The sequence below is a fragment of the Protopterus annectens genome, chromosome 6.part0 (genome assembly GCF_019279795.1).
Source record: "Protopterus annectens isolate FY-2018-M chromosome 6.part0, PAN1.0, whole genome shotgun sequence".
NCBI lineage: Eukaryota > Metazoa > Chordata > Ceratodontiformes > Protopteridae > Protopterus > Protopterus annectens.
In genome coordinates this window covers 730,251,228-730,276,261 of record NC_056737.1, presented here as the reverse complement: position 1 = coordinate 730,276,261, position 25,034 = coordinate 730,251,228, and the positions used below count along the sequence as shown (strand labels likewise).

Below are 25,034 nucleotides of genomic sequence, written 5' to 3'. Positions count from 1 at the left end.
TTCCAACTTGCAACCACCCAACATGGAGACACATGTTATGCCAGAAATGGGACTGTACCAGTAGGGAAAAGCAAATGTAATGACACCAGGTATGAAAGTTTGTTAAACTCTTTGCACTTAAACTATGACTGGGGGCATGGCGTGGGCATAATTGACCGTTACTACATCTGTGGTAATCATGCTTACCCCTGGTTGCTTTCAGACTGGTCTGAATGTTGCTTTGTAGACTATATTACTTTTGCTATTCAACATTTCAAAAACCCACCAGCAGGTAGACTGAAAAATAGGCGAGCAATCCACTGGGCAGAGCAAGTATTTTCAGTCTTTAATCCTGGGTATGGAGTGCAAAAAACAATGCTTGAAATCACTATGCTTGCTCAAATTCTACAGGAAGTGGCCAACGAAACTGCACATCACATCAGTATGCCAAATCGAGAAATGACTAAAATGCGAACTGTGGTGTTACAAAATTGAATGGCACTTGATATAATGCTTGCTGCAAAAGGGGGGGGGGTCAGGTGCCCTCATAAGGAGTCATTGACTATCATAATGAACAGAAAAAACTGTCAAACTTCATGGAACAAAGGGCAAAAGAGTTGGACAGCACATCCAAAATTTGGAGACTTGGTTGGGCAGTATTTTTGATAACCTGGAAACTAGCAAAATCCAGCGTATTGTCATTGTACTTTTTATTATATTTGTAATCATTTTAGCATTTTCTATTCTAAAGGCTGTGACTACAAAACGTTTAACCTCACCTGCACATGAAATGCCACTGCATGCACAAATTAATGACAGTTGTATTTTGAAAGAAAATGATGACTACTATGACGATGAGGCGTATTTTATCAAGTAAAAAAAAATAATATATAATTATATGTATGGTATGACACTGTGATAGTGTCAGAGGGAGAAAACAGTTATGGGACAAGACCAGCTTATTAAAATGTATAGTTCAGTTTATTAATGATGCTATAATATGATCGTTAAAAAGCAAATATAAATTGTATGCAGGGCTGGGAAAAATACAGCTTCATAAGACACAGTATTAACTGTTCATTTTAAACTGCATTCTTTTAGTATTTAATAAGAGAGAGTATTACGTGTTGCATGAAGTGAGGCATTTAGTTATTGCAAAAAGGAATGTGTTAGGCTGACTCCTCCAGTCTAGGAGTGCGTTGATGTTCTTAGTGTTTCAATGTTGCAGTCCTCACATTTGGGTTATCTGCCTGAAAGTAGCCCTCAGCCGGCCTGAATACCAGAGTCTTCAGATTTCTGCGTCGGATGCTGTCGCTTCTTCCATGATGTCAGGTTTTCAAGAGTATAAAACAAGCAGCCAACGCCATTACATCAGTCTTTCTTGCAGTGCAGTGCCTGAAGCAGAAGCTGTTCGCAAGTGCCGGTCGGCCGACTCCTGAAATTTTCGTTTTCGAGTTTCAGACCTGAAGTCTTCAAAAAGATAAGTACTCCATTGGGGATTTTTTTTTCTTGTTCTAACCAATGTCAGAAAAAATTAACAATTGTCTTGCTTGTGGAAAGCAAATACCTCGTAGAGATTTTCATTCTTACTGCATCACCTGTTTAGGCCCAGACCACGATGTCCCTCACTGTCGGTTTTGTGCCTTGTTCAATGCCCGAACTATATGTCTGGCTATTTTTGTAGCTAATTACTTCCGTTTTCGATCTCCGTACTCCGAAATAGCTACGTTAAGCCATCTGACTACCAATCTTCCAAAAAAAGCAAGGATAAAGACAGAGAAAGACCGCATGGGTCCAAAACTGCCAACAACGCTTCCGTTAAGCTAGTCGCCAGTCTGCCAGTACTCAGGTGCTTTCGCAGCCCCTGATACCCACTACTACAGATTTGCACACCTCTACTGAGACCCATTCGGAGTCCGGTATACTGCGATATGCTTCGACTATGGAACCTGCAGATGTCTCTACCTTGGATGGGTCTGGAGCCACTGTGCAGGCACTGGCTTTTGAGGGTGTATTCAGGCCTACTGACTTTCATATTAAACAGACAACTTCGTTTCAAGCTAGAAATACCGAATTCCTCAGGCCTAAACCTCGCCCTATGCCTAGAAAACTGACGACCAAACCGCATTCTCAGGCCCATATGCCTCAATAACATGATTAGAATGGCTGAAGACCTAATTACCTTAATTAGGGGAAGCCAGCCTTCCCCTAATTACCTTAATTAGGGGAAGCCAGCCTTCCCCCTCTGAGACCTAGAACTGATTTCCTTTGTGATTCTTCTGATCAGGAATCTGATACCTCTGTTCTTCTGACTACCAGGATTTACCCTTGTCTACTTATGAGGATACTGATGCAGAGGATTCCATTCCCTGATTCCATTCCCTCTGCTTCCCCTCCGGAAGATTTTTCTTTTGAGAAACCTTGCATACCCTTGGGGAGCATTTCCGGTGAGAAAGCCAGGACTATTCGGAGTCCAAAAAGAGACTTGGGGAATTTTTACTCCTGCCTCAACACAGGCCTCTAGCTATCCCTCCTGTTCTGGAGATTGTAGATGATGTTTTCTTGGATTCCAGCCTTACCCCAGACACTTTGTAGTACCTGTCAGGTTTCCTGGGAGCTGGAGGCAGAGTGCCTGACTCTCACAAATTCCTCTTCACGAATCCTACTACGGATCCAGACATGATTTCCCAAGGACCAAAAGGCATTAAACCTACTACTGCCAAAAATCCTACCCCTTCTGATGGGGACTCTAGAGCTTTAGACAGATGGGGTAAGAAGGTGTACACTTCCACTACTTTGGCCATTAGGGCTTTAAATTGTCAGTTTCATATATTAAAGTATCAGCAACATATTAAGGGACTACTTAAACAGAAAATTATGTTGATTCCTGACTGTGCTGAACACAAAGATTTGCAAGAGTTGATGCATTCTGCTGAACAAGTTGGTAAACATACTTTGCAATGTGGTTTGATGCTTTAGAAGCATCTTGCAGGGCTGCTGTCACTGGATCTGTACTTAGAAGGCATGCTTGGCTTAAGGAACAAAACTTGCTAGATCATGTTAAAGCTAAATTACTGGATGCACCCTTAAACCAAGACAGCCTCTTTTTGGTAACAAAGTAGAAGTAGTCCTCAAAAGGATGGAGGAAAAAGCTAAATCTATGCCGACTGTTGAAGATTTCTTACATGTACAGCCTCCTAGAATCAGTAGTTATTGACCTTCAAAGAAATGGTCTTTTCCAGTCCCTTGCAAGCCTTCTCAGTCCAAACCCAGGAGCAGCAGACCACCAAGACTTAAATCTCAGGCTGTGCACAGATTTAAGAAGTGGGGGGCTCCCGCTTCCAAAACAGGGGGTAGTAAGCCACCTCCCTATGGAAAAACGGCACAATGACTTATCCTTAACTCTTCCAAGCCCTGCTCAAGTACTTGCTCCCTTAGGAGGAAAGCTCGCCCTGCATGCAAAAAACTGGGAACTCATTACCCAGGACAAATGGGTTTTAAACAGTTTCCATAGGATACAGATTCCACTTCCACTCACTCGCAACCCCAAGTGGATGGCCAGACCTCCCCCAAAATCAGTGGGCGGAGGCCCAAAAACAAGTCTCCCCTCTCTCTCTCTCCTCGGTATCAGGGCTATTCAGCCTGTCCCAGCAGAACAAAGGGGACAAGGTTTTTATTCAAAAAAAGTAGTAGCGTCACCAAAGGCAGAGCACATCAAAATATATAACTCCATAAACAAATGGTTCTGCCACCAATTCCACTTAACACTTGAAACTTGAAATCTTTAATAAAATATACGATAAGATAAAATAAACACACTGGCTCAGAAACCGGATAAGCGCTTTCGGTACAATACCTTTTCCAAATCCTAAATGTTTGCCAGTGAAACTTTCTCTTAAATACCTTCATTTCCTAGTGTTCACTCACTTAGATGCATTTAGTAACCATAGCAGCATACACACCCTTTTAATTGTCATTTTGAGTGCTGAAGAGCTTTCCCTTTTAGTGCAGGTTTTAAAGGGGCAAATACATTCAGACCTGGTGACTGATCTGATTGCAAATTCATTATCCACTTTCTTTCAATTTCTGTTCAGTTTACTAAATCCCCACCTATTGGTGTTTCATGAAGCTTATTTAGTGCCATGAAGTTGAAAGAATGACTGTCATTTATACAAATATACATATAAAGTGCATTTTAATTGCTGGAAGCTGTGTTCTGAGAGGCTGCCTTCCAGACTATCTACAAATATACAGAGCTGAGTATATTGTTTTTGGTTATAGAGTTTAATTGGTGCTTAGATCTCTGTTGAAACTGTTGTCTCCCTGTTCTTAGACTCCTTTCCAATTTCTCTGCAAATATACAGAGCTGAGTATATTTTTTTGGTTTTAGAGTTTGTACTGTTAGTTGTTGCTTAGATCTCTGTTTTGTCCTACCCACCCTCCCTATTTTTGGTTTGTAGTTTAAATTTGGTGGATTTTGCAGTTGCCCACCCCACTGTAAATTCGATCTGGGACACTACCCCAGTCCCATCTCTTTACCACATTCTACCTATTAAACTCTATCTGCACCTGCTTTCAGTCCTTTTTAATTTAATTGCATTTTTTTAAACTTTGGTCTAATATTGCTACATACTCGTGTGCTAGCTTGCACTGCATGTGAATTGTTTTTTTTACTGTTTTTGCTACTTTTCTGTAAAGAAAAAAAAAACTGTAAGCCTGTGTCCTACCTTTCCTGTAACTAGTGTTCCAGGTACAGATTTGCTGTATCCAGGACTGTATGCAAGCTTCTGAGCCCCCCAAGACTTTCTGTAAAGGAGGGAAGCCTTCTATGTTATCAGTGGGAGTGGTAAGCACTAGGTAACCTGTCTACCACACAAGGAGTGGTTCTGGCCCAGAAATTATCGATGATATGTAGTCCTAACTCACCTCCATTATTACATGTGGGGTTCAGAGCCGATCCTCGGCTCCGACTCGGCTGCTTAGAAAGCCTGAAAACTTCTGATTGGCTCGTGAGTAATAGGTATCCCATGATGCATGCACACATTCCCCAGATCTCGTTTGCTGCGTCTTCAGTTGGAAGCTTCTTTTGGTTGGCCGTGGCTAAGTGATTTAGTTCTTTATTATTCTGCTTGTTAGAAGTTTTTAACTTTGTGTGAAGTGCTTTTCTTATTGCTGTTAGCCTTATTGTGATAACTGATTGTGTCATTTTAACCGGACTTGACTTTTTCCTGGATTTGACTTTTTCTGCTATAGAAATTTGGGCCTGTTGGCCTTTTTTGTGTGTTTCCGTGAGTGTGTGCATTTGACTAAACCGTTTTACTTAGAGGTATTAGTCTGTTCCCCTTTCCTTTACACTAGGTTATTTAAGTTAGAGAACCTAGTAAAACTTCCCTTGGTTGTTTGTTGTGAGAAGTAGGACTAGATCTGTTTAAATTAGAGGATCTAGTTCCCCTCTTGTTGAGTGAGTGTGTTGTTTTTTCTCTTCTATCACCTATTGAGACTGCCATTATGTCTAAAGGACATAAAGAGCATAAACGGTCAGGATATAAAAAGTGTACTAAATGCTCTCAAAAAATGTCCATCACCGATGGACATAGCATCTGTGTGTACTGTTTAGGGGCCATACATCTTCAAGAGACTTGTCTCCTATAGGAACAGAAGAATGTTGATTCTAAAAGGATTGTTAAAACCTTCTTTCGAGGAAGACCTAGCCAGTTTGTCCTCCTCTACTAGGTCGCATTCTTCCAGTAAAGATATGGGCAAGACCTCCAAAAGGCCTTCTCCAGCCTCAATTTCTGTCTGTGAACCTCCACAGAAGTTACCTAAATCGGAGATGGTCTCTGTCTCTTCGGCTCCACTGTCCTCTGAGCCAATTGAGATTCTGGACAGGGACATTGCAGTGTCGGCACCCAGTGCTTCGGTGCCGATCAGTAGCAGTCCTCTTCGGAGCCGGTCTACAGACATTCCCCTACTTTAAAATCACCTATATTACAGAGAGCGAAGAAGGCATCGAGAGTGTGGTGCTCAGACTCCTTAAGTCCTCGGCCTTGCCAAAATTTTTATCGGCTCCGGTCACTTCTGTCTCTGAGCCGACCCCTATTACCGAGCCTGCTTTTTTTCCTCTTCCAACCCAGATTGGGCCTTTGGAGCCGATGCTGTCGGTACAGACTACAGTGGTGTCCTCGGCTCCAGCACCCTGGGTGGTTGTCTCGGAGTCGAGCCCCGCTCCAACACCGTTGGCTCCGTCCTAAGTGTCTAGGGTCCGAAGCTCTTTGGTCGGGCCCAAGGGGGTCACTTGGAACCAAACCTCTTCGGTGTCGAGTCGTCCTCTTGGTATGTCGACCCGAGAGAGCTCGGACCCTACATCATTTTCGGAGCAGATTCCTTTGGAGCCATCAGCACCTACGCTCTCCTCTGAGCCGGGGCGTTGTTCGGAGCCAGAGGAATCGGTTTTCGTGAAGATGAGGAGCATGTTGGATAGTTCATCCGTACCACGTAGGAATACAGATGCTATACTCCCTCAAGCGCAGACTACGGTCTTGGCATCCTCTCTCCCCCGGGATGGTAGAGACTCTCAGCCTCAGGACCCCCGTTTGGGTGGTCCCCGATCTTCCGAGACCTCCCCAGAAGACCTCACTGAGGAGCCTCTCAGAAGAGATCATGTAAGAGGAAGCATGTAGACTCCTCTGATGAGCCTATCACATCTGACACTGACCTCGATGAGTCAGAGGGGTCCCCTAAGTCGTCCTCTGAAGATTTATCATTTTCAGACATTTTGGAGATCCTCAGGCAGAGAGGCGGCTGGCCCACCGTTACCCCTTCCGATGAGGAGTCAGTGTACCTGAAGGGTTTTGGGTCTCAACCCTCAGCTTCATGGGTGTCTCCTCCATTTGATGAATTGCTAGATCTCGTGAGTGAGAAGGCATGGCAGACTCCCGATGCTGTGGAACCGGTCCCTAGGAGGCCGAATAAATTTCTCTCAGCCCGTAAGGACAAAGAGTTTTTATCTAAGGGTTTACCTGTAGATGCCATGGTGGTGGCGGCCACTAAGAAGGAGCTAGCAGAGACTACTTCTTCTATCCATCCACCTAACAAGGAATCCCGAACGATGGATAGGTACGGGAAGCGTATATTCTCTTCAGCGACTTTTACACTCCGCTGAACTATCTATCACATTTTACGAGACTTCAGAGAGATCTCCTAAAGGAGTTAGGAGATGCTCTTCAGGGTACCTCGACTGAAGCAGTCCCATCTACAGTGTCAGCTCAGTTGGCTACCCTCACATCTATTGTTAACTCCTCCATGTGGCTGATCTCGTATGCAGTTGATGGTGCGAGTAGGGCGGCGGGTTCAGGAGTCTCAATAAGGAGAGATTCCTGGATCCGTCTATGCAACTTTGCTGAGCCTTTCAAGTCTACATTCACCAGTGCTCCTGTGGACGGATCCTTTCTTTTTGGGCCCAAGATGAAAGATACCCTCACCAGGTGTGAGCAGGAAGGAAAGACTCTAACGTGGGAGTCCATTTTACCATTCCTTCTAGACCTTACCCTAAAGGTCAGAAGAGCAGCAAAACATGGTTCAAGAAATCACAGAGACCTTTCCATGACACACAAGGCGATTCCTCCTTCAGAGGCAGGGGAGGAGGAAATAATGGTAGACGTCGCCGTAGAGGCAGGGGAGGCCCACAAAATCAGGGAGGTTGCGATTCCTTTCGTGACCGTCCCTATCAGCATTCCTGATGTGGAACCCAACTGTGCCTCTCTGGAGCCGGTCGGAGGTCGCCTGTCCTTGTACCCAGAAGCCTGGCTAAATCTCACTTGAGACAAGTGGGTACGAGACATCATTACCAGAGGTTACTCTATACCATTTTCCCGTCCACCACGCCCTCCCAAAAGTATCCCAGATGTGCCGCACAATCACAGGGATCAAGCAGCTATAGAGATAGAAAAGCTGCTACTAAAAAGAGTCATCCAAAAGGTCCTAACAAACCAGACAGTGTTCGGAACATACTCCAGGTTCTTTTTAGTTCCAAAAAGATCAGGGGACTGGAGACCCATCCTCGACCTCAGCAGGTTAAACGAGCATGTAAGTAAGTCCAAGTTCTGAATGGTCACTCTACAATCCATACTGCCTTTGTTGGGGAGAGACAGCTGGATGTGCTCAATAGATCTCCAGGATGCCTACTACCACATAATGATGGACAAAGCATCAAGGAGCTACCTACGCTTTCGGCTGGGAGCTAATCATTACCAGTTTCGGGCGCTGCCTTTTGGTCTTACCACAGCCCCCCGGGTGTTCGCCAAGTGCATGACAGTAGTCACAGCTCATTTGCGGCACCAGGGAATCCAAGTCTTTCCATACCTGGACGATTGGTTCCTGACCGCCACCACCAGCCATCGCCTAATTCAATCGAGAGATTCCACAATCAAGCTCTATTCCCAGTTGGGAATCTCGATAAACTGGGAAAAATCCTCTTTTTTTTGCCCACTCAGTCTATAAATTTTATAGGAACAAACATAGATACGGTCGAAATGACAGCCAGACTGCCTACAGACAGAATACAGAATCTTGTGCAACAAATTTACAGAATACGTCCCCTTCAAAGAGTCAAAGCGAAGGTGGTGTTGCAGCTTCTCGGGACTATGGCGTCAACCATAACCTTGGTACCTTTTAGCAAGGCTACATATGAGAATACTCCAATGGCTCCTGTCATCCCAGTGGTAGTTTCAACAGTTGCCTCTACATCATCAGATCCTGATTACAGATTCTTGCAAAAAGGACCTACACTGGTGGATTCAACCAGGTCATCTTACCACAGGGACTCCCTTTGTACCGCACCAACCTGTTGCCAAAGTGACCACGGATGCCTCTCAGGGTGGGGGGCATTATCTTGGCAGGACTGTCCAAGTCACATGGCAAGAGCAGGAGGCCCATCTGCATATCAATGTCCTAGAGATGAGGGTGGTGCTTCTAGCTTTGCAAGCACTTCACGACTTTCTCTCTCTGGTGACGATAGCTATCCAGACCGACAACATGTCGGTTGTCTGGTATCTAAACAAACAAGGGGGAACCAGATCATACCCCTTATGTCGAGAGTTCATGCAAGTTTGCGATTGGGTGATTTCTTCTCAAAGCTTTCTCATTGCAACGCACATCCCTGGGACTTCCAACGTAATAGTGGACAAGCTAAGCAGGGCAATTTTGTTACCTCACGAATGGTCCTTGAACCAGAAAATAGTCAGTATGATCTTTCACAAGTGGGGACAACCCTTCTGCGACCTCTTTGCCAGTCCCATCAACACCAAATGCAGGATCTTTTTCTCACTCTCATCCTCCGGGGGAGTCTCCAAGAGATGCACTAGTCCACGATTTGCCCCTGGGACTCCTTTATGCTTTTCCACTCATCCCCAAGGTCATACAGAAAGCAATGCTGTTGGGAAGCAAGATGATCCTCATCACCCCTTACTGGCCTCGTCAGATTTGGTTCCCTTTTCTCGGGCCTCACCTGTTGGACTGCCCATGGACGCTGGACCCAGTGCCAGACCTCCTGACACACGTCAGGTTCTCTTCACCCCAGTCTCCATACTCTTAAACTGACAGCATGGCTGCTCCAGTTCCATCACTAGTCAGGCTTCATAATTTGTCTCCAGCTGTAACTCATATTATTATCTCTTCTCACAAGCCTTCAACCAGAAAATTGTATCATAGTAAATGGAAGAGATTTTCCATATGGGCACATAATAGAGACGTTGATCCATTTACAGCTCCCATTCCTATTGTTTTAGAGTTTCTTTCTGAACTCTTTCACCAAGGTTCAGCGGCTGCTACACTCCGAGTTCAACTAGCAGCAATATCTAATTTTCATGTGGGGATTAATGATTCCAGTCTTATGTCTCACAAACTGTGCATATCCTAGGGTTTCATGATGTTAAGACCTGTTGTGCAAGACCCCATTCCACCTTGGGACCTGAATCTAGTTCTGTCTAGACTTACTCTGCCACCCTTTGAACCAGCCCATAGTTGTCAGTTGAAGTTTGTCTTGGAAGACTCTTTTTCTGGTAGCAATAACCTCAGCCAGGCGAGTTTCTGAATTACAAGCCCTATCAGTTAAACCTCCATATTTAATTTTTCACAAAGATAGGGTCTCTCTCCGGACCAACCCTTCTTTTATTCCTAAAGTCTGTTCTCAATTTCACTTAAACCAAACAATTGAATTGCCAGTGTTCTTCCCTAATCACTCCAACAAAGCTGAGTATACATTCCACCAATTGGATGTACACAGGCAACTACGTTTCTATATCCACCGGACCAAAGAATTTAGAAAATCAGAACAGCTGTTTATTTCCTTTGCTGAGGCGAGAATGGGCTTGCCAGCTTCTAAGGTTACACTTTTGAACTGGATCTCTAGTTGTATTTCCTTTATTTACAGTTTTCAAGGAAAGGAGTTGCCCTTTAAAGTTAAAGCGCATTCCACCAGGTCCCTCTCTACTTCTGCTGCTTTCCAAGCCAGGACACCTATTGATAGTATTTGTGCAGCAGCAACATGGGCTACCCATCATACCTTCATTTCCCATTATAAATTAGATTTAACTTCCAGGGGTAGAGCTTTATTTGGTTCCACGGTACTCAGGAGTATCTTCCAGTGAGCCACCCATTCAAGATGCTATGGACATGTAATAATGGAGGCGAGATAGGACTACATAAAGAAGTTATGTACTCACCATAACGTTCCATGTATGTAGTCCATCTCGCCGAACATTATTACGAACCCACCCACCAGCCCCCTTCCTGGAGGATCTGGATATAGTTTTTCCCTTTCTACAGTGGTTTTTGCCACAAGGGCTCCTTTTATTACAGTTTATTCTTCCCGACCTTTGTTCCTTTTTCATGTCTAATTCTGGTAGACTATTATTTATTTATTTATTTATTTATTTTACATTTGTTAACCGGGCTAGTCTGGTCGATCCATGTTCCATTTTTAGAGAGGGAGGAGGCAAGTTCCACGCATTCGGAAGAATAAGATAGACCAAACATTACTAAAACATACTAAAACCAACATATCAGTAATGAGGGCAAATGAACAAACGAATGAATATATTTTCTCGACCTGGACTAGTCTGAGTAGATGACAAAACAAAGTTCAGTTAAGGGGCTAAGGAGATAAGCTCCAGTATCTAAAAAAAGCAAGCAAAAAAAAAAAAATATCGTTAGTGTCATAGAAAAGATGCAACAAATTAGCATGGAAAAGCAAAATTAGCGAGCTGAATAAAAGCAAGAAAAAAAAGAGGATAAGTGGAAGCTAGAGCAGGTTGGAAGAGCTGAAGGAATAAGGAAAAGGGCAAGAAAATACAAGGGGAAAAAATAGGTTGACCCGTTTATGCCAGTATTCGAATTAGTGTTTGGTACAAGTATTCTGGACTTAGTAAAGGTTGGAGTATCCAGTTGAAAAAGGAGAGGGGGACGAGGATAGCAGCTTGAAGCGTAGCAAGCAGGAAGGAAGATGGGTAGCAAGGGAGGCATTGCGAGAGAAAGAGAAAAAAAAGAGGAAGACGGAGCAGACAGAAATTTGAGAGAAAGTCGAAGTTTAGAAACCCGGAAAGAAGATACACAGCAGATCTAGTAGCGAACAAAGATGTCGGAGCCCAGTCGGCAGGGATAGCTTCAGCGAAATTCAGTTGATCAATAGTAGGTGACAAAGGTGACATGAGCTTAATTAGTCAGTCTGTTTTTTGATGTTCAGTAAGAACCTATAGCATTGCAAAATATGAGTTCTGTGGGAAGGAATCGAGACTTCAAAATTAGTAACTCAAAATAATAAGATTGATTCTGGCGTTGAAAGCGAGATTTCAGGGGAGTTTCTGATCTATGATTGGTACATTGAGGGCACGGAGGTTTAAAAAGCGACATCAGAGTTTGTGAGTGCATTAGGCTTGAGTTCGGGCCGCAGTTTAGTTGTGTTTAGGAGTGGAGTTGGAAACGAGTCAGGCGTCCTGGGCTGTAAGCCAGTGGTGTATCTGGCGTGGTTAAGACAGTGCTTTCAGTGTCAACGATGAGAGCGTTGGAAGACGGGGAAATTCTGAAGCTTGGGCGAACAAGATCTGGGGAATGTGTGCATGCATCATGTGATACCTATTAGCCACGAGCCAATCAGAAGTTTTCAGGCTTTCTAAGCGGCCGAGTCTGAGCCGAGGATCGGCTCCAAACCCCACATGCAATAATGTTCGGCGAGATGGACTACATACATGGAACGTTATGGTGAGTACATAACTTTTTTATTGGCCGTTTGGGCAATCTCTTCCATCTCTCTCAACTTTCTGATTTGAAAGCCTGCATTTGCACTTGTTCCTGTCCAGTAACTCGTCTAGTGCAGATAGTCTTAGTTTTAGCACTTAAATTTGCTTATTCATGCTCCGCACTTGTTCAGAACTTGTAAGCACTAAATAAGATACTAATTACTATAGCACTCAAGTCTTCCTCAATACCTAGAGGAAAACAGTTTTTGTACTTACTTTTCTCACTTGCTTAGAGAAAAACAGTTTTTGTACTCACTTTCCTCACTTATCTAGAGGAAAATAGTTTTTTTTTATTCTGGCATGTCCAAGGGTCAGCTCCCAGTGTTCTCTCCTGTCTATCTGATGAATCTGGGCATCTTGAGACAATGTAGAAATTGCCTCATGTACGTAGACAACCCTCTCCTCCTACCACTCAACACTACAACCTGTGAGAGATGCACTTATCTAGCCAAACTGGAGGTAAAGCTCTCTCCAGCCAAGCCTGAACTTGACAGTCATGAGGAGAAGGTAAACATTTGCACCACACCACACTCATCACATAGTCTCCCTAAATCTACACCACCAAAATCCACACATAGTAACAGAAAAACATTTGCGGAGGCTCTCAATAATAATCTAAGCAACAGAGACCTCCAAAGCAGAAACGCAAGCAACCTCCATCCCCAAACACAACCCAAATGACACACAGCCCACAGACTCAACCACAGCCAATAAGGCAAAACAACGTACCCAACACACTAGTCATAGGTGATTCTATAGTCAGGCACACTGATGTCCCACTCACCAGACTAAACAAGGAGAAGGTTACTGTCCGCTGCCTGTCTGGTGCCAGGATCAGTCACATAACCCATGCACTAAGGTCACTTCACAACAAGTACAGATATGACTCTGTCATTGTCCATGTTGGTGTGAATGACCTGAAACGTACCTCCCTGGACTACATGAAAAGAGGCATGGAAGAGAGCGCTCTGATCTTGTAGCTCAGGCAGGTATGACCCTAGCCCTGAGTAAGCTGTCTGCCATCGCCCAGAATGATACCGCAGTACAAGGACAAAATTATTGACTTCAACAATTGGCTAAGCTTCTGGTGTCATTCTAAGGGGATCCAGTATCTGTCTGCTTGGGATGACATGGTCGACAGACCACGATAATTTGCCACAGATGGCCTGCACCGGTTGCCCTTGGGATTCCGGATACTGGCTAAGGCTCTTGCTGCCCCTATAGTGCCTTTTTAGGCAAGGTTCAAATAACAAATTCATCACCATAACAGGAACAGGCAATCAAAAACTGAGGGTAATGCTACTCAATGCTAGAAGTCTAAATCTCAAAATGCACTCACTTGAGGCACTCCTTAAAATGGAGAACATTGATATCTGTGCAGTGACTGAGACTGGTTCAAGGCTCCAGAGAGCACCCCTGCAGTACCAGGCTATCACTCATGCCACACCTTTCGACCATGTAACCTGGACCGAAACACCAAAGGCGGAGGTGTGTCCATATTCATCAAGGATATCCACACCTCCAGGCTAGTTGCTCAGCATAATGCATCCGAGGTTATCCAAGTGCAATGAACTCTGGGCAAAACTGCAATCCAAATTGTTGCTTGCTACAGATCCCCCACCATGCCCCAGGATTCCAACTCCTCTTTTCTTGATGTACTGGAAAATATTAGGGTTCAGCCAAACATCCTAATAATGGGCGACTTCAACTTACCCCACCATTAATTGGGAAAACTACTCGTGTACCAACTTCTTAGCTCAACGCTTTCTGGAATTCATAATCTCCAAAGCCCTGGATCAACTTGTCCACATCCCCACCAGGGGCAACAATATCCTAGGCCCAATCATTACCAACATGAGTGACCGGTGTTCCACACCTGAAGTCAACTCCTCTTTGCTCCGATCCGACCATAAGCTAATCACCCCTGATTTCCACATCCCATTCCCACCCCCCCCATTAAGGAAACCACAGTAAAAATTTTCTCCAAAGCCAACTTCATGCTTCTTAAGACAGAAGTGGTGAACTTCATGACACCCATGCAGATGGACAATACAGTTACAACTGCTGAATCCTGCACGAATGCACTCTATAAGCATTTACACAAGTGCATGGATTGTGCTATCCCAAACAGAACCAAGACGCTATCCTCCAAAAAAGGGAAGCCAATCTGGTTGTCCCCTGCCATAAACCAACTGTACAACAGAAGGAAGAAATTGTTGCAAAAGAGAGTAAAATCCCATGAGTGGAGGAACTCCCTGGTCAGCCTCAGTAAGAAGCTGAGATCCCTTATAAGATCCTCCAAAGCTAGCTACGAAAACAAAATCGCCACTAATTCTAAGGACAGCCACAAAGCATTCTATAGCTATGTCAAGAATCTCGATGGCAACACCCAGATCTGTTCTGAGTTATAGCACAAAGGCACGAAAATTACAGAACCAACTGATGTTGCCAACATCCTGGCAGATAGGTTCAGTGCTAACTTTACCCCCCCCACACACACACCCTCTAAAGGACACATCTGTACAGGAAGAATGCAGAGTCCCTGTAATCACAACTATGCAGGTAAAAGCTGCACACTCTAAAGCCAAAAACACAGCATCCATGGGACCGGACAACATCCCAGGCTGCGTTTTACACTAACTTTAGAACCAACTGGCTCCCCACTTAAGCACCATGTTCAATAATAGCCTCACATCAGGCTCTGTGCCCACTGAATGTGCCCACTCCACAAAGGGGAAGCCACCACAGATCCTGGGAACTGTCGACCTATTAGCCTGACGAGCCTGGTCTGCAAGGCCATGGAATGTATCATCATGGAACTCCTAAACAAAGACAGTGGTAACCTCCAAACTCTGGATCCCACCCAGTTCGGGTTTGTGAAAGGCATATCATGCCTCCTGAACCTGATCGACTTTGAGGCAGTCACCAAAGCTGTAGATGAGGGTAAGGTGGTTCACACAGCCTATCTTGACCTCGCCAAGGCTTTTGACACCATCCCCCATTCTGGAATTATAGCTTATCTCACTAAACTAGGTATAAATCCCTACACGTCACAAGATGGGTTGCCAACTGGCTCCCTGACCGAACCCACACTGTAAAAGTTGCACACTCCAAATCTGACCTCAAAACAGTGACAAGTGGAGTACCACAGGGTACCGTCCTGGGACCTTTCCTGTTTGGTATCTACTTCTCAAGTGCAGGCTAACACAGAAGGCTTCTGGCTAACTGAGTTCGCAGATGACTCCAAACTAGGAGCCATAGTCAAGTTCCCAAATGATGTGGACATCCTACAGAAGGGCCTCGCTGAGACAGATGCCTTGTGTCAGAGCAATGGCCTCAAGCTCAATGCCAAAAAGTGCAGTGTCATCCCCTTTGGTAAAAACTCTGTACCTATGAACTACCACATAGGCAGCAATCTACTTAACACCGAATTTGTGATGAGACCTTGGGACCCAAGTGGACAGTAGTCTCTCCTTTGATAGTCACATAGCCACAGTAATCAGGAAGTCCTACGTGCACACCTCATCATAAAAGGATTCTCATCCAGGAAAAGAGGTCATTCTCCCTTCTACTCGACACTCATTAGACCCATTAATATAGTACAGTGCCCCTTTTGGAATGTACCTCAGAAGACATCTGCAGCAGCTGGAAAGGCCACAGAAGTACCTCACAAAGAGGATTACTGGCCTCAAACAAATGCCCTACACTGACCGCCTCAAAAACCTCCAGCTTTGCTCCGTAGCATATCGCCTACTCCGAGGTGATCTCTGCCTAACATATAAAGCTATGTCAAACCCAGAGCTGTTGGACATGCTACATCTAAAGAAATCCCAATCCCTTAGAGCTACACGCTCTAGGGACCTAAACCTTGTCACCACAATAAGCAGCACATGCTGGAGGGATAGATTCCTGTCCCTGAGACTTCCCATACTCTGGAACAGGCTACCCATCTATGTCAGGAAAAGTTCTTCATTAGCACTTTTCAAGAAAAATCTTGATGAGTGGATGGGAAATAGGAAATACACCCCGGGGATCACTTCTGTGTCTCTGCTTGACAGGGGCACAGGAAAATAACTCTTGGGTGGCGTAAGCCAGGGAACCTTGTTGGCTAGGCTTATGTAGGACCTTGGGCTGATAGCCTAGTACCCACCTATGAACCTATGCTGGTAACTTTTTTTCTTATGTCAGATAAGTGCTGTAGGATACATTCCTTGAGCAGTTGATTAGTTTTCCCTATGTAGTATGCCTTGCAATGACTGCAGGTTGCCACATAGATAATGTTCTTACTCCGACAGTTTGCAAATCCTTCAAACGTATAGTTCCTCTTAGTCAGGGGATGTGTAAAAGTATTCGATGTTTATATGAGAGCATGCCTTGCAACGTCCACATCTGAATGTACCAACTCTCCTGTTCATCTGAAAACTCCTGTCTTCAGAAATAGCTTCAGTTTCTGTTTTATAACATAATAGTCTTTAAGTTTTTCCTGTTCTTAAAAGAAAAGCTGGGTTGATTTCCAACAATTTCCATAATTTTGTTGTCCGATGTTAGCACTGGCCAAAATTTTCTGATGGTATTACGAATAGCAAAATTGTCAGTACTATATGCCAACTGGCATCTCAGATTGGACTTTACCTCCTTTAGTTTGATCTTAACTGTTTCATCTTGATCCCAAGGTGCTAGATGGTACTAGTTGCCATCCGACTCATATTATTCAGTCTTTACCTTATGGAGAGATGATTAGATTGTCTAGGCTCTGTAATAATAAATTAGATTTACAAAAACAAATTGGTCAAACCCTATCTATGTTTTTAGAGAGAGGATATAGTGAAAATTTAATTTATGGGTCTATTGATAAACTAATACAGTTTAATTTGAACAAACATGATACAATAGTAGAAAAAGATTTACTAGTGTTGGTAATATTAATTCTTTGGTTGAAAATGATAAAATGTTTTTTGTGACCACTTATAATATTTTAAGTACTGGGATCTGGGAACTAATAAAGCATTATTGGAAATTATACCATGACCCCCCAGCGCAGCGCAGATGATTGGCCGTGCCGTTTGTCATCATCGAGTATACTAAATGGAAAAGATCTATTCTTACCTAGAGATGAGCTGCTACATAGAATTGTCTCTGATTTACTATATGTAGCTTATAAGAGAGGACAGAATTTGGGGTACAAATTGGTTAAAGCTTATTATATTGCTCCAGTAGCTAATCCCTCCACCTCAGTAGTATCTTTGGGTACTATACCGTGTAACAATTGCAATACATGTTCTCTTATTAAACGGAGTTTTCCTAAGATTAATGGAAAAACATTTAGACCACATAATTATTTCACATGTGATACAGTAGGTGTAATTTATTGCCTGAGATGCCCCTGCAACCTTTTATACATTGGGGAAACTAAAAAGAAATTTAGAATTAGGTTGCAGGAACACATTAGAGATGGTAAAGAAGGGGAGATTAGAAAGTCCTATAGCATCTCATTTTGGGGAAAAACATAATAGTGATGCTAATCTATTACAAGCTACTATTCTGGAAGACGTGTTTATTAGGAAAGGGGATGAAAGATTAATTAAAAATATTTTATTGTACAAGGAAACTGTATTTATATTGAAATTTGATACACTGACACCAAGAGGCTTGAACAGAGAAGTTAATTGGAGAAGTTTGCTTTAAAATTTTAAAATGCATGTTTAATTGATTGATTATTTAATTAAATGATTATTGGTGATGTATAAATAGGGGGATGTGTTTTTTGGTAAATTTGTACTCTTTGAAGGCTGTAATGGCCGAGACGCTAAGACAAGACAAGCAATAAATTTTATTGTGGAACTGAGTCCATTGTCGTTTTTGGAATATTTTGCTGGTTCTGCTGTTGGTTGTAATTCCCTGAGCTCACCTCTAGCAACCCTCAGTAAGCAGGTGCTGGATGTCATTCATGAAGTAAGGAGGCCTAGTACTAGTACTAGAAAATCCTGTTCAGAAAAGTGTAAAAGATGGTGTTCCTGGAGCCGGGTTCAGGAGATAGGCACAACGGTGCCCAGCTTACCTCATTTTCTAGATTATTTAGCAGAAATGCTCCACACAGGCCTATCTTTCTCTTCATGTTTCATGCCTCTGCCATTTCAGCACATTATTATACTGAGCCACCCCTCTTCTCTAATCACCTGCTAAAACAATTCCTTAGAGGGGCCAAACATGTAAGGAGCTCCCCCTCCAGTCTGGGACCTTAACTTTGTATTTGGAAAAACTCTCACTCTTCCCTGACCGGAGTTCTGCAGTGGCGACCCCTAACCGGTAAAAGCCAAAAGACGCAACAACTCTTCCCCCCTTTGAACAAGCTGCTACAGCAGAGTTGAAATTCCTTTCTTGGAAAACAGCCTTACTTCTAGCCATCACTTCAGCAAGAAGAGTGTCTGAACTGCAGGCCCTCATGGCAGTGGAACCCTTCATTATCTTCCATCCGGACAGGGTTTCCCTCAGGACTAATCCATCCTTTATGCTCAAAGTGGTGTCTAGTGTGGCTCTACACCAGTCCATTTGTTTGTCTACTTTTTCCTCCTAATCCTCAAAATAAGGGGGAAAGGATACTGCACTCTCTGGATGTGCACACAAAGCTTAGATTCTATTTGGACAGAACTAAGCCTCTCAGAAAATCTGACGTGCTGCTAATTAGCTTTGCTGCAGGGACAGAGGGGAAAGCCATTTCAAAGCAAACCATTTCCAAATGGATAGCCCATTGCATCCATTTCTGCTAAAAGCACCATGGAAAACCTACTCCACAGGGGATAAGATCTCATTCCACCAGGGCTTGCATCTACCTCTACGGCATTTCTCAGAGGAGTCTCTTCCAGGGACATCCTGGAAGCTGTTACCTGGAGGCTCTGTACATACTTTCACCAAGCACTACCACCTGCCTATCTTTTCTAAATCCAGAGCTGCATTTGCCTCAGCAGTCTTACAGGGTCTGATTGCTAGCCCTAATGCTCTTTAACTGCTTCCACCCTTCCTTAGCTTGGGGAATCAACCCAAATGTGATGACTGCAGCAGTGAAACACGAACATATTCAGCTGTGTACACTTACCATAAATGTAGATGTTCGAGTGTATTCACTGTTTCAGTCCTGGTTACCCTCCCTTCAGCCCCTTAATTTCTCTTGGGTGTACCATTCCTTTTTGTTTGGTATATATTATATAATGTGTATTTGCTTTTTGTTGGGGGTGTTACATACCATAGAATTGCTTCATATTGTGGGGGCACCTGACATCTGGGGCAAGAAAAACTGATGTAATGGCTTTGGCTGCATGTTTTATACCCCTGACATCATAGAAGAAGTGACAGCATCCGACGCAGAAATCCGAAGACTCTGGTATTCAGGCCAGCTGAGGGCTACCTGCAGGCAGATAACCCAAATGAGATGACTGCAACAGTGAATACACTCTAATATCTACATTTATGGTAAGTGTACACAACTGTGCTTTGCTAGGGTACGTTTGAAACATCCAAGGTCAGAAACAAGACCCCTTGGAAGCAGGTGAATAATGTAAAGAAAGGTGTTCACGTGAAGTCTGAGGCAAAAGTCACGAGGGATGAGGACATTTTGCAAAGTTTTCTATAGGACGCAGTCATTATAACGTCATGAAACTGCATGAGCAGTTTGATAAGAAAATGCATAAAATTAGTTTATGTATGTAAAGTGAGAATGCTTCAGCAAGAATTATGAAGACTAACTCCGTGTTGCACAAATAAAATTTCTGTTTGCAAATCCTGAAGTGTCGTTCCTGACTAAAGGCATATAAGGTAAATTCTTAATGTTATTTATTTATGACTTTAACACTCACTTAAATTCCATGCTAATGAATCTGACATTTCTGTGATGAGCTTTTGTAGATTAACACTTAAATTCCACTTGAGCTTTTACCTGTGTGTTTTATACTTTTTCCTGTTTATGTTGTAAAGTGTCTTAATACTGTTTTGAGCTGCTGTCTGCTTTAACATGCTATGATTATATTTGGAGTGGTGTTTAATGTATACTAGATCCTACTTAAGTCACAGTGGGTAAACAAGTCATGCCTACAGTGTTTGTTTACATGATTTATTATGGGATCATACTGCATCTCCTTTTAAAATATCTCCGTAGCTTCAGCAAGGCTATCTAGTTGATCACTCAGAAAATTTCATGAGCTCTGCTACCAAGTGACACAATTTGATATGTGATAACGAAGATAAACTTTTTTTTTTTTTTTTTGAGATCGCCAAAGTGAAAATTCTTAAAATGCCTGTGATCTCTGGACATGAGAATTGTTTATTTTTGTGGATATTATTTTTAATGACTTTTGTATCTCTGACATTGCCTCACTTGTGAGCTTAATCTGCAGGCTTTTTCTTTCTTAGACATTTGGAAGTGTCACTTTGGACAGTGCTTTCTTGTCCTTTTTTACTGTATGATTTGCTTATATAATTTGTTCTGTATTATTCTTAGTTTCTTACATTTTCTTTGCTGCCTTTTTTCCTTCTTTTACTCAAGTCCTTTTACTTCTGCAATTATTTGCTCTTGCACTACTCTTCTACCTGTTTCTGCTTAACAAATCTGAAAATCATCCTCCAATAGCAAACTAGTAAGAAATGGTGGTCATTTGTGTTGTATTCCAAAGCTTGATTACTTGTACGTTTGTCATATTGATCACTGCTGCAATAACCTTTTAGGATACAACAGCTGCCTGACAATTTGGGTGCATGGAAGGTACCCTGAAGCTTTGGAATCTGGCCAGCTTTTATATACTTACCAAAATATAACCCATATAGCTAAGACTACTGCATCAGTGATCATTTGAACTTTTACTGTACTGTTAAGTTTACTTACACAACTGTACTTTTATGAGCTGGCTTGCCCAGTATTATGGCATCTACCTAAATCTAATGGATATGATTTTATGCTGAGCACCAGTGTACCAAGCATAGTGGAGAAACAAATGAGGCTTTCTAGTTGTCCCTGACTAATACTTAACATGGCAGGCATTGTCCATTTTTTGTTGAACAGTTTATAAGGGTCTATATTAGAACATCGAAGTTTCAAAACTTTGAATGTTCTAATATCGACCCCTATTCAGTGAAAGCTGAAAACATCGAACATGCAGAACAGCGAATTTTTTTCCTAGGGAAAAAATTTGCTGTTCCAAAACACACACACACAACACAAGCACACCAAACAAACAGCAATCCACACACATACACCTAAAATCTTACACCTAACCCTACACTAAACTATACACACACCACTAGCTATCCACTTACCTTAACCCAAACCCTAAGGTTCGTCACTATTGCACACTCACCTCACCCATGCCCTAACCCTAACTCACCTACCCCGCCCTAACCCTCACTTCCACACAATCACACACTTACCTGACCCGCGCCCTAACCCACCTAACCCTCATGTCCGCACAATCGCACACATACCTAACCCACGCCCTAACCCTCACGGCCACACAATCGCACACATACCTAACCCGCACCCTAACCCTAACTAACCTAACCTGCACTCAATCGCACACTTACCTGAACCCGACCCATAAGTTTAAACCACAGCGCTGAAAATACCGAAGCAACAGAAAGTGACAACCAAATTCTTTCCCTAGGAAAAAATTTGGTTTTCTGTTTTGATATTTTCTGCTTTCGCTGAATAGGGGTCGATATTAGAACATTCAAAGTTCTGAAAATTCAATGTTCTAATATAGACCCGTTTAGAATAGGGAATGATAAACATAAACTTGCATTCTTTATAGCATTCATACTGTCTTGGTAGAAGGAATGATGTGAAGTATTAATTTTTTCAGATTCCATGTCTTTCTACGTTTGGAACAGCAAATAGGAAGGGCCAGAAGGAGAACACTATTCCAGTTAAAGCAAAGATAGAACAATCTCATTCCACAAGACCAGTGACAGCTTTAAAAGAAAGTAAAGGTATTTTCTGTTTTTAATGCATTTTTCCTTCATCCAAATGTATGTATTTTGGATTTTTTCTGTTTTGCTTGTGTGGTACAGATTTAGCTTGGGTCTTAACAAAATTGCTCAGTGTCAGAAAAATAGTTCTGAAGTTGAATCCCACCCTTTGGGGGTCTTGTGTTAACATTTTTTCTCATGAAATTGGGCTTTGGCAGTTGGCATTTCTTCAGCAAAATCATACTTTGGGTTTGCTATGTGGTTTACTGACTTACCTAAGATGTAAGGTGTTGGCTGTATAATCAGTGCTGTCCCTAGATCATAACTGTTTTGTAAAGCACTGAATCATTGAGGTTACAATCCCAGTTACTGCTGGTGGAAGTGCTGCTTTCTGGTACCTAAACATCATAGGAAACACCTTTGTGCCAGTCAAATGCCTGCAAAGGGGTGCAGTGCATTGATTATTGTTTCAGTTGACAACTGCCACAGATTCAGTCCAACTTCTTTATGTTTAAGGTGGAAGATGTTTTTGGCCCACTTCACAGTAGTGGAGGAAGAGGAGAGATCTTTGCATGTAGACTGGAGAAGGATTTCTCCTTGCAGCTTGGTGTAAGAGCATCTCCAGAAGAACAAGCAGTGAGAGGCGATATCCAGTCCTGTAGCACCTCAGAGAAAGTTTGGTGTCCAGATAGTAACCCCTCAGAACCCTGTAGGTTGTGAAATTATTATAGACTTGTTTAGGCACATGTTGATTAACAAGCCTGCGCTGGAGACTAGCAGGGGCTCAGGCTGCATCTAGCTCTGTGCAGCTTTTAAGTACTTTGACAATGAGAGAGTGAAAATCAACTCCTGAGATGCAGCCAGAATTTCTTCTACTACACTTAATTTAGATGATTAGCTGGAGTCTATTTCACCTAATCTGATCCCTGATGCATCTTACTGACTGACTTCAGTGGAACTGTTTGGCCTATTGTAGGTTCCAGAGATGACATTATGTCTTATTGATTACACTGGAGATCTAGACAGGATGTTTACATTCTGTATTTTTTTTTTAGTCGTTGGGGCCTGGGACCCACAGTTGATCATGTACCCTGCTCTGGTTTCAGGCACATTTTGTAAACAAAACACTGGACAAACTCTAACTTTCCTAAATCTGGATTTAAGGAGGATTTGCATAAAATCTTCACGTTTTCCAGTGTAGACATTGTGGTCTGCTGTAATCTTGACTGTGCTGACACTTTGGCTGTTGGCTGAATTGTAAGCTCTTGCCGGATGGAAAAGGCCATGGCTCTCCTTCCTTAAAGAGCAAATGAGGAACAAAATACTGGATACCAACTTTTCCTGGAGGAGATGTTCCTTTATCAGCCTAATCTGAGTTTGGCTAAAGACCTTCTCAAGAGGAGGCAGGACCCTCTTCCTCTGGTTAGGTCCTTTATGATCTCTTCTGTCACTTTCTAACATTTCTGTGTTAGACGTGACCAACTCTAAATGAGGAAGGTCTCCTTGTTGCTCAAGGACGTACATTTGGCCTTGCTAGTGCAGTTGGCCAGGATGATTAATTTCCTAGGTGGCACAGTCACTGTTATAATTTTGATTGTTAAATGTTTGGTTGGTGGGGTTTCTCAAATTCTCTCTCTCGGCGAATCATCACAAGGAGCATGTGGGTTCTTGACGTTGGACCATTTTGGATACTCACTAGAATTTCACTGGTAGGTCTGTCTATTTCAGCTGAACTCTTGAAATATGCTTAGACTTTATTGGTGCAAGGGACCATACAGGATTTCTCGATTTTAGAAGCAGGTAGGAGATTTTTTGTGTTCATTTCAAGAGGGGGTGGACAGTTATTTTTCTACTTTTGCCATCAGTGACTTTGATTAGCACATACGGTACATCTGTTCTAAGGATCCTGCTATGAGATATAAGTGGATTTCCTGCATCTTTTTTTCTTTGATATTATTTGCTTGAAAGCCACTCGTTGCTTTTAATGTAAACGAGGGTCTTTGAAATAATCTGAAGTAGTTACCTTCATTTTATCTGCAACCTGTGGGTATTCTGATCCATATCGGATCCGAGCCGACAACTTTACATGCATCTGCTCCGAGCTCCTCCCCCATTACCCATAACCCATCAACATCTCCTGTTTTCCCTCCGATCTCGTTTGCCGCTTCGTGCATCAGCATCATGGTCTCTGTAGCTCTGAGCCTTAGGGTTTTCGTAAGTGCTTTTGGGATATTTTTTTTCTTCTGTGAGTGAGAAAGTTTTACTTGTTAGTTCCCTTTCCTCCCCCTAAACGCTTGATAGTCGGTTATAAAAGAAAAAAAAATAAGTTTTAGTTTGTGAGGTAGTTATTGTGTAAGCCCTTCCCTTCCCTATAGGTGTGGGTGGTCAATAGTGTGTTGGGGTTGGTAGGTGTGGCTGTGTGTGAAAATGTCGCATCAGCCGAAAGCTACTTTAAAAAAATGCACAGTCTGTGGCCCTAAGCCTTCACCGGTGGATAGTCACACTTTGTGTGTTTACCTGGGCGTAGCCTATTTATCTGCCGGGTGCAGTGTGTCTGTACTGGATTCATTCCGAGGGCCCTGAAAGATAGGAAGGCGAAACTGGTGGCTAAAGGCCTGCTCACACGTTGGACTCTTCAGCCGCTGTTTCTGCATCTCCTGCCCAATCCCCCCCCCCCCCCCCCCAGGCTGGGACTCACCCTCTCGCTAGACCTACTAAAGGGGATGCGAAAGGGAGAGGCAAAAGAAACGATACAGACAGCTGAGAGAGAGAGAAGAAAGGGGATAGGCCCCATAAATGGTCTCCAGATTG

The 25,034-nt window shown here is 43.0% G+C and overlaps 1 protein-coding gene across 1 annotated transcript in view; it reads left to right on the top strand.

The window, feature by feature from the left end:
- LOC122803889 (probable serine/threonine-protein kinase kinX) overlaps window positions 1–25,034 on the top strand; it is a 654,852-nt gene that overhangs the window by 12,617 nt on the left and 617,201 nt on the right. Inside the window, exon 2 of the mRNA XM_044073571.1 lies at window positions 22,118–22,244. The gene's annotated coding sequence lies outside the window, so the exon portion shown is untranslated. The remainder of the gene's footprint in view (window positions 1–22,117; window positions 22,245–25,034) is intronic.